Source organism: Apostichopus japonicus, chromosome 17 (assembly GCF_037975245.1).
Source record: "Apostichopus japonicus isolate 1M-3 chromosome 17, ASM3797524v1, whole genome shotgun sequence".
NCBI lineage: Eukaryota > Metazoa > Echinodermata > Holothuroidea > Aspidochirotida > Stichopodidae > Apostichopus > Apostichopus japonicus.
The window spans coordinates 2,868,307-2,878,108 of NC_092577.1; the positions used below are offsets into that span (position 1 = coordinate 2,868,307).

Here is a 9,802-nt window from a genome sequence, read left to right on the forward strand (position 1 = left end):
TTCTGGTCGGAGCGTACTATGTAACCACCATGTACCCAGGGTAGCTAAGGCCTGATGATTGGGGGGGGGGGGGGGTTGTAGTGGCTGAAAATCGGTTTTGAAGCCAGAAAATTCCGACTGCTGCTTTGTACGCCCCACTCTCGCGCTACTCGTCAACGATATGGTCAGTGTCAGTCAGAAAACCCAATCTTTCGCGACAGCACTTCTGTTACGAACTTGTTGCGATACATTTGTACCCACTGGCACTCATTTCACAAACTTATTGCCCCCCCCCCCCACCCCAACCAAATATTTTTTGAAATTCGGGCAATATGCTGATAGCTTTTGGGCACCTACTGAAAGAAAGATAATTTGCAATGTGTTTTTCATTGATTGAACTGATATTATTATTACCCAACAATTCTCAAAAATGATTGTATGCTATTTGCATGCGATGTAAAAACCGATGCATGACTGTATGATATGCACATTATCATGTGGAATGCGCGCGTAGCGCGCGAAAAATTGTGGTTATATTTTTTGGGTAAGTCGTTACAACCCCCCCCCCCCCCTCCCACAAATCAAATTGGGCTCCTACGCCTATGACGGTAGCTCTATTAGGCATTTTTTTGTAGTATTCAAAATCATACGAAGTTTGTACGTTGGAGTATAAGAATCGCGAGATACAATTTCCCAAAGTGGCAAGGAAAACGTGGTAAATATGACAGGTTAAAGGTCAATTTTGACCGAAATTTTTAAAAATTCCAACTGTCGCACTCCAATTTTCCAACTAGCGTCAGTTTTACCAAGTTTGGGGGTGAGACACCCCCACACCCCCTCTAACGACGTCCCTGTGCGGTGAATATGGAACACGATCACATGGTTCAGCCTCTGTAGAGTCATGGTGCTCCGTAGCCTTGTCTTCAAACGCCTCAGAGCACTAAAAGATCTCTCGGTTTCCGTCGAACTGGCGGAGGAGACGAGGAGCAACCGCAAGAGAGCTTCGACTTCACCAAACATAGCCCGTACCGCTGGATTCATCGACTTGAATATTTGTCTATACCCTTCAACCGACGACGAATGGAACTGGCCTCGAGAGAAAGGCGGACCAAGCTTAAGATTTTTGGAGAGCTCAGGGTACCAACTCACGAGATCTGGGTGGAATTCTCCATTCAGCAACTTTGAGTGATATTCGAGGATATGAAGCCTAAGATGTGTAAGCCGTAACCAAATAGAGCCACGACACTACTCTTTTTCCAAATGTGTGGGGGGGACATTTGATATTGTTTCCCCCATCCATCGAAATGTGGGGGGGCGTGTCCCCCCGTCCCCCCCCCCCTGGATTGACGCCCATGGACACACTGAAGATGTCGTTTAAATGTTTAAATGTCAAGATTTTAACCAATTTGTTGAGTGCAAGTTTTAAGCCATGCATACAGTCCCTAACGATAACACATTAAAAAAAATAGTAGCGAAACATCTAAAAGAAGTAAACATCAATTTTGTCTGTTGAAAAAAACTTTCATGAAATATTGTAACTATTTATAGGAATAATACACCAAAATGTCACGCGTGTGCGTAGTTACATAGATCTCTCTTGCTTTGTACTTAACACTACAGTTTAACCGCCAGACCTTTAGGCCTTCGAATCATACTCTCAGGGCATAATCAAACATCATTGAAACTGTCGTAGTTGGAGAATCAAACCAAACCAAACTACAAAGCAACATCAGAGAGACGTACATTTGATACCAATAATATCTAAAAGAAAACTTTGTTGCTCTTCGCATCGTGGGATGCATAAATCATAAAATAAATCGAAACATTGGCTTACGTGTACTAGTCATTAACAAACCTTAATGATATGAAATCTCTAAAATCTGTTTCGCCAATTGAAGATTTCTATAACCATTGTTACATTTTCTTACGGCAGTGAAAAGGAAATATGTGAATCTTTATACCAGAAATTCTTCCTATAGGAAAAACCCATAGTATATGACATAAGTTGTAAATACCAACAAAACATCCATAAAATGAAAGTTTTTTTCGAGTACTAAAAAGGCAACAATTGTGCAATATTTTGGAAAACTTTTTGAAAAAGTGAAAGAATAATATATGTTTTAGTTATTGCCAAGTTTTTACACCAAACTACTACCATGGGATTAAATATTGCACCAAAAATAAATAAAAAATTATAAATTAATGAAGCCTACTACAGTCACCGTACTATTTATGAAATAAATAGCAAACATACAGACAGACAGGGTGAATAAATGTAACATTTTCAAAGTAAGAAAATAATGTGTTTAGGAGAAAGAAACTGCACACTATTCACAGCATATTGCACATAAATTGTCGGCTTAAACTTTCGTTATTCTATGAGAGATGTGATAGAGTTGCTCAAATAGAGGGTCGTTTTCATGGGGAGGAGGGTAACAGACTAGGGTGCACAAACATTTTACAGAAGGTAAAAACTCCCCAGGTTTCATCCTCTTCCCCTGTGCCACATACAAAAGCCAAAAAATGAAAATACTAAACACCGTATTTGGTTTTCTTCCCAAATTCCCAATTTTTTTGAGCCACAGAAAGTTGTTTCAGGTCGTGAACCCGCAGTGTTGGATCCATTGGTCCAACAGATGTACAGAAATTTGAATTAAAGGGGACCTTTGACCTCATCCTCCTCTGTACAACCTATGATATTTAAAATGTGTCTTGACAACTATCTCCTTTCCAATCTAAAATTGAGCTATTGCAAGTTGTGAAAGATAATATTTCTCACTTGTTTGTGTCTGCCAAACCCAACAAAATGGCTTCTTCACTTTTAGGAGTCATTGATGTCAATAGTTTGACTGTGCTTTAGTTTTAAAAGAATCATCCAGAGGAAAATCTACTGCTAAGTGATGAAGGAAGAAACATAATCTTTTTGAAATATTGAAATATCTTTTCTTTTCTCTTGCAGCCCGTGAAAAACTTCTTCAGTCGATTTAAGAAGATCCCTCAGAAACCAAAACCAGGTAATACGTCGTGTATCCAAAGAAGCACAAACCTACTGAGAGTAAACCTTTGATTTTAAGCAGCTTTTTGTGCCCTTTACTATGGTTTTTCTCAACCTCACTGATTCTACGATGCCATAACGACATACCTAACTAGCTTATCTATTCAAATCTTACTTCAAATGGTGGCATAAAAGTCGAAAAATTTACAACTTTCAACTTTGTTTTTCTCTACGAACGTCATTGATCAATACGTAATACAACACCATGCTTGATTTGTATAGATTGTCCATGGCAGTTGTACCAGGGAGCTGTTAGAGTCCAGGGAGCTGGTTGTACCAAGTTACCAACTCGACGTTTTGAATCTATATTTAGCAACGGTTCATAACTAAACCTGCATCTCTGATTGGTTGAATTCAAACTATTGGGTTGGGGGAACTATATGCGATTAATATTAAATGTGTAATTTGTCGGAGGACACTTTTCTCATTATCTGCAAATGTCCTTAATTACTCGCCAATTTAACGCTTTTGGCAGGGAAAAAACTTGGCTAATATTTAAGTTTGCTGTTTTGTGATTGATATATGTAAAAACTTGATGGACTTGTCAAAAAAGTGGAAAACGGTGACAAAACGCAAAATGCTGCTATAAGATTGAATTTGGTGGGAAGCACACCAGCTAATGGAATTTCTTGTGGCTGAATGTTTATTGCTTGATAAAAATGCTGGTAATGTGCTGCATTTTTAGGTCAAACCCCCATCCTCATTGTCAAATGTCATGGTGTTTTGCACCTGGCAACACCAAAGCGAAGATGTCAACACGTCAATTTAGCCGAAAAAACTCTTTCTTTTTTTTGGGGGGGGGGGGGGGGTTCTTTATGATATTTAACTCACTTATTCACACAGGAAAATAGTATTTCCCCAAGAGAGTTGCATTTTGTTGACGGCATTCTAAACACGGAGAATATTGGTAGCCAAGATAACATTTCAAGTTTATCAGGTTTCAAGGATAAATCAACGAGAAGTTTACGGTACAAAAAGTATGAAAGTACTAACAGCGTTTAAAGAACATTAGCTGTTTTGAAATCTCAGACCACCTACAGTGTTCTACTTCAAGGTAAAACTCGAGGGTTTAGCCAATTTAAATAGGTTGCATTCAGTCTACCCTATCTTGAGTCAGAAATAAAAATATGAGAATGGATTTTCAACTGACAGTGTGGAACATTTTTCTGTTCCGTTAGACCAGAGGTTCCCTAAGTGGGTTGCATGAACCCCCAGGGGGGTACATGAGTCCATCCCAGAGGTGTATGGGAAGTTTCTGAAAGTCAAAACTAGAGTACTTTTTGTTGAGCTAACATCTGATATGTCATATAATTTAGTAATGTACAAAAGTTGTACCTATCGACAAACTCTTTTTGCGTTCCATACGCATATATTGCCATTGTAGTACCGTACCGTACCTTGCATGTGATACTTGATTGTTTACGAAGTACTGTTATGCGTATTATAGTATAATAATGACTCAGATCGTGTCTCGAAAAGTTGGGGGTTCGTGGACAACTCTGACATCCACAGGAGGTTGTGGGGGGATAAAGTTAGGGAAACCCTGGTTTAGATGATGTGGAATTATCTGCTACTGGAACACACCTTTTAAGTACCAAACAAAAATTTTATATCATTACCATCATACATGCTTTACTGCAAGGGTGGAAAATATTAGACAGTTTCGTATTCGATTAGTAACAGAAAGTGAAATGCCTTATAACTGTGTCATTAATTAGTGTAAATGTGTTTTAATTAATTTAATTTATGACAGGATGGGCTACTGGTTGCTACTTTATACAGTTATTTCTTGTTTATTTACTAAGCAAAGACTCATCCAGCTGGTAACAGCTACACCAAAACACTAACTGCCATTTGTAGGAATCAGAGTGTCAAAAGAAATCCCAAAAATGAAAAATGATATCACAGAATAAATCAAAAGAAACGCTATGGTCAGACGTCCCTCCTTGATGGCAGTTGGGTTGCTCGGATGTTATAACATGTGGAAGTTTGACACAGTTTTTTTTATTCGAATAAGTACATTGTGTCATAATATGTGATATCACACACAGGCAACAAAAACAAACTCTCTCTGTTTTGCCCATAATTGTGACATGAATGGTGTCACAGTGTGACCAGTATAACTGGGTCAGAGTCAGTGACGATCCATCTCTGTCCTTAACTGTAGAATCAGTGTCACGGTGTGACCGAGTGTTTGGTTCAGACAGCAACAAGCATTTCTCAGCCTTCTTTTGCTTTTCTTTACAGACTCGTCAGGGACGGACTGCAGGGCCAAGGAGAAGGAACCAGAAGAAGAGAAACTCGTCACGGGAAAGCTCTGGTTTCAGTTCAATCAAGGATTTACCAACGCCGTCAGGAAAACCGTGAAAATCCAAGACCTGTTGTGAAAGTTATTAGACGGAAGTCAAGTGAACAAGTAGGACGAGGAAAGTAGACACTGCATGGCCGAAACTTGAAAGCAGCATTTAAGGGTTTGCTTCAACCCTCCTCCACTCAACTTCTGATGGAAACATCAGGTTTCTCTTCCTGTTGTTTTTTCTCTGTTTATATAATATATTTAAGCTCGGAATAACATCTGATATGTTTCCTTTGATTTCACCGCAGGTACAGTATCTTGCTCTGTGAGAAAAATGATGAAAAATCAAAAAGTTGGGCAGGGGGGGAGGGGATTTATGATTACTCAACACAAATAAGGATATACTATGGTAATATACTGAAAAGGTTTGACTTACCTTTACCCCAAAATTTTCTCCGTCGGCCTACAGAGTCTGTTTTTCTTTTGAGTCTGTATTTAATACTAATATTAAATATGTATTTAATACATAATTGTTCCTCCTCTTAGCTTTGTCTCTTGAAAATCTTAAAGATCTTACTTATTGCTGGCAATGTTTCTATCTCTTGTTTCTTCTTTTTTTGATATTTAGTCCAAGAGAATAGAGAGAGCACAAAGATATCAAAAGAAATGATTTAATACCAATATATGGTGAAAAGTGGTATAAAGGCATATGCACAGGGGGGCACCAGCCCCCTCCCTCCCCTCCCTGGGTCGAAATCTGGAGGTTAGAAATAATGTGATACGGTCAATATGCAAAAGATTGTTCCATTTCTCTGCATTCGCGAGGCTAACTGGGGCATTTGTGTACTATTGTTGGGGGTCAGGTTGAAAAAAAATTCTCTGGGAGCCTCCTCCCCCCCCCCCACCAAGTAAGAAATGCAAAGAAATAGATTGATATGTGTATTATTTTTTACTGCTATAAGAGAGCTCTTCGTTCTTCTAAGAACAATTTCCATAACTGCTGATTGTGTTCGGAAAACAACCCTTTGCAATTTCTCTACAAAAGGGGGGAAAATAGAAAGAAATTGTACTTCATCAGATCAAGAAGTTGAGGCATAAATGCTTCTTTCTTAAATGCACAGTAACCTGAAAAATAAGTTAAGATATATACTTTTTTTTCTGGTAACACTGATGAAACTTGTTAATATTATCCACACAACAAAAATTCCATGAAATGAAATTTTATTGACTGTATAAATCAAGTTTACAAAAAAAAAACTGTTATAAACGTTTTCTGTTCTTTTCTTTTCTATTCTTTAGTTAATCAAATTCAAAAACAAATTGTGCAGCTTTTCCCTTTAAACCACAGCCATGCACACAGACCCCCCCCCCCCACACCCGACCACTTCAATCCCTCCCCATCCCCCCACACCCGACCACTTCAATCCCTCCCCCCCCACACCCGACCACTTCAATCCCTCCCCCTCCCCTTGTTGCCAAACACCATAAAGTGTTGTGTTTCATGTTATTCATGAAAGCCACTAAATTAATTATATCTAATTTTACATAATTTTCCGACCCAGACTGTGTTCTAATTTAATTATCAATACCAGATAACATCTAGTTATTTTTTTTTTCTTTTTCTTTTTTTGTCCTAAATGAAAATCTGGTTAAGAGTTCATATATACTTAGTCTGTTTATACCATCATTTATGTCCCATCTTCTGGCAGTATGTGGAAATTAATCATAATAAAAAATATATATATTGCTACATAAATACAATAATTTTATCATTATTATTACTATTTTAGTTACCATGAGTGTGCTTGTGTTTTACTTGGAATAAGCAACAAATTATGAGCGAAATAACAAATAATAGGCCTAATGATAATATACAAACCCCAGTAATATTTGATATAAAATTTGCGGGTACTTTACGATATTTTCGAACTATATTGGAATTAATGACATTACTGGTATTGAGAGCGTGGAGACAGTCCACATGGGCAAATTTTATCACCGAGACTCATTTTATTTCCAGGGGTACTTAATAGACCCTGGATCCCGCCTGAGCTGTATCCCACATACTGACATTCCCCCCTCCCCCCCCCCCACCTTTCAGGTATGTGTTACGAACTAGGGAAATGTCTGTTTTTAGTTCAAGCTGCACAGGAATACCGCATTGTCGCAACATATTCGGTAAAGCTTGCTGAATTTTGAATTAATTTACATATTCTCTCGGAATTTCACGAATTTTGTCACGATAGCATCCCTTTTGCTTGAATGTCGTGAAAGTTTGACGATAAAACAGGGGGGGGGGGGAAACATTCGATACAACAAGGTGGACTTTCGAAAGAAGCGTTATCTAGAAGTTGGAATAGTAGCCAGGGTCCATCCAGACCAAGCAATCTATGAGACGGAAAATAAAATCTGAACAAGGTTATCATCCACATCATAAGCAAATACTGTCACATGACCTTCCATGTTTGGTACGTTTTCCTACTGTAGAGTGAGAGTTCCAGACTATTTTTAGTTCGACACTCCTACTTGCATAAGGTAGCATCATCCAAATAATTTCACCCAGTGGCGTAGCTACGGGGGGCCGGGGGGGGGGGCCGAGGCCCCACCATGAAATCGGCTGGCCCCCCCCCCACTGGGAATGGGGTAAAAAATATGATAAAAAAAAACACTCATCAGTGCGATTCAGTAATATTTTTTGTTCAATCATTTGGGAAATAGAGTTACACAATTTTCTCGTCTGCATCTGGCAGAATAAGAATAATACAATATCTGTAGTAATCATGAGAATGGTCACACAGCATGGCATGGCAATGGTCGATGCGACGATTGCGACCATACACCACGAACCTTGTTGTGCTGCGTGATATCGATATCTGCTGAAAATATGTTCAGTGCTTCCACCTAGCGCAACAATCTATCAAAAGATTGGCTCCGTTTGTACTGAGCCGAGGTATCAGGTATTCATGGGCGGCGATCATGGGGGGGGGGGGGACGGGGGGACATGTCCCCCCTTCCAATATTTTAGGTGGGGGGATATAGTATCTAATATCCCCCCCCAATATTTGGTGGCATAGCTTTTTTTAAGCATATGTTTTGTATTTTTTTATGATATCGCTAGTAATTTCAAAATAGAAAATGCTTAGATGCAACTTACAAGGCCTGGGAAGTGCCATTTCCAGCGATCTGGGAGTCATTTTCGGCCAAAATTTTCTTTTGCGCTTCGCGCCCACTTATGGTGGCGCTACGCTTAGAAAGTCTGGGTACAAGCTTTGCCCCTCCCTTGGCAAATTCCTCGCAAAGCGCCTGTCTAACCGTGTCACAATTTGTTACTATATATGACCGAAAGTAGTTTTTACTTTTTTTTCGAAACGAATAGCTAGACGGACCGCATCCGTAATGAAATTTGGTTTGCATCTTGTGTATGAGTGTAAGTACGTACAATCATATATATGATCCACATCGATATGGGTTCACTGGGTTTCCATTTGGCCTGTTCCTACAAGATTTCTAACCGCAGGTGCGTAGCCAAGGGAGGGGGGTGAAGGGGTGGACACCGCCCTCCCCCTCGAGCATATTTTTTTTGGTATTTTCTATGATATCGAAGTTTTATAGTAGCCGTTATAAGAGGTTTTAATATTTGTACACCAATAATTTAACTGTCTGAATTTTCGAAAATTCCTTGACCAGCATTCTTCATCATACTTCCCTCTACTCGTACAATTTTGACCGGTCTGTTAGTGGTTGAGGGGGGTTTTTCTATATTGGTTGTCCATAGATGAAATTTTGTGCAACATTATGGGTATGTTTTGAAGTGAATTTATTATTCAAATTCTGAACAAATAATGGGCTTAAAACCTGGAAAAGTGGGGCTGACGGGTATTGTGGGGCGTTACGTAGAATTACCTACAAAAGCAATGATCCACAGGTGCCATCTCCTGCGATCTGGGGGGTGCTGAAATCTCAAATTTTCTCTGTACGCTCCGCGCCAACCAAGGTGGCGCTCCGCTTAGATAGTAACCTCCGCCCCCCCCCCACAAGAAAGAACAGCCCCCCATTCAAAAAATCCTAGCTACGCCACTGTTTTCACCTCATTGACTTACGCACTAAATTGTTATTGTAGAATCCATCACTAGCAGTGGCGGAGCGTCCATACAGTCAGGGGGAAATCCCCCTCCCCTGACGGACTCACATGGACTGCTGGCGCCCTTTTCGGCTCTTTGCCAATTTTTAATTATTCTAGAATTTTGACTTTTTTATTGCGCTCTCATCTACTTATTGACATTTGTCACATTTTGTTAGTGTAATTTGGCGATGACACCTATTTATTCTTCGTTTATCTGCAAATTGGCCAGGCCCGAAAAGGGTCATTTCCGGCGATCTAGGGAGTATCTTTACTCACAAATTTTCTGTACGCTACGCGCCAACCAGTGGTGGCGCTCCGCTTAGATAGTGTCCAGAGCCGTATATAGAGA

The 9,802-nt window shown here is 39.6% G+C and overlaps 1 long non-coding RNA gene across 1 annotated transcript; it reads left to right on the top strand.

Annotated features, from left to right (window-relative positions):
* The first annotated feature begins 2,936 nt into the window (after window positions 1-2,936).
* On the top strand, window positions 2,937-6,234 carry LOC139984681 (uncharacterized). Its single transcript, XR_011799145.1, has 2 exons — window positions 2,937-2,993; window positions 5,282-6,234. It is a non-coding gene; the product is annotated as an uncharacterized lncRNA (long non-coding RNA).
* Window positions 6,235-9,802: the final 3,568 nt, after the last annotated feature.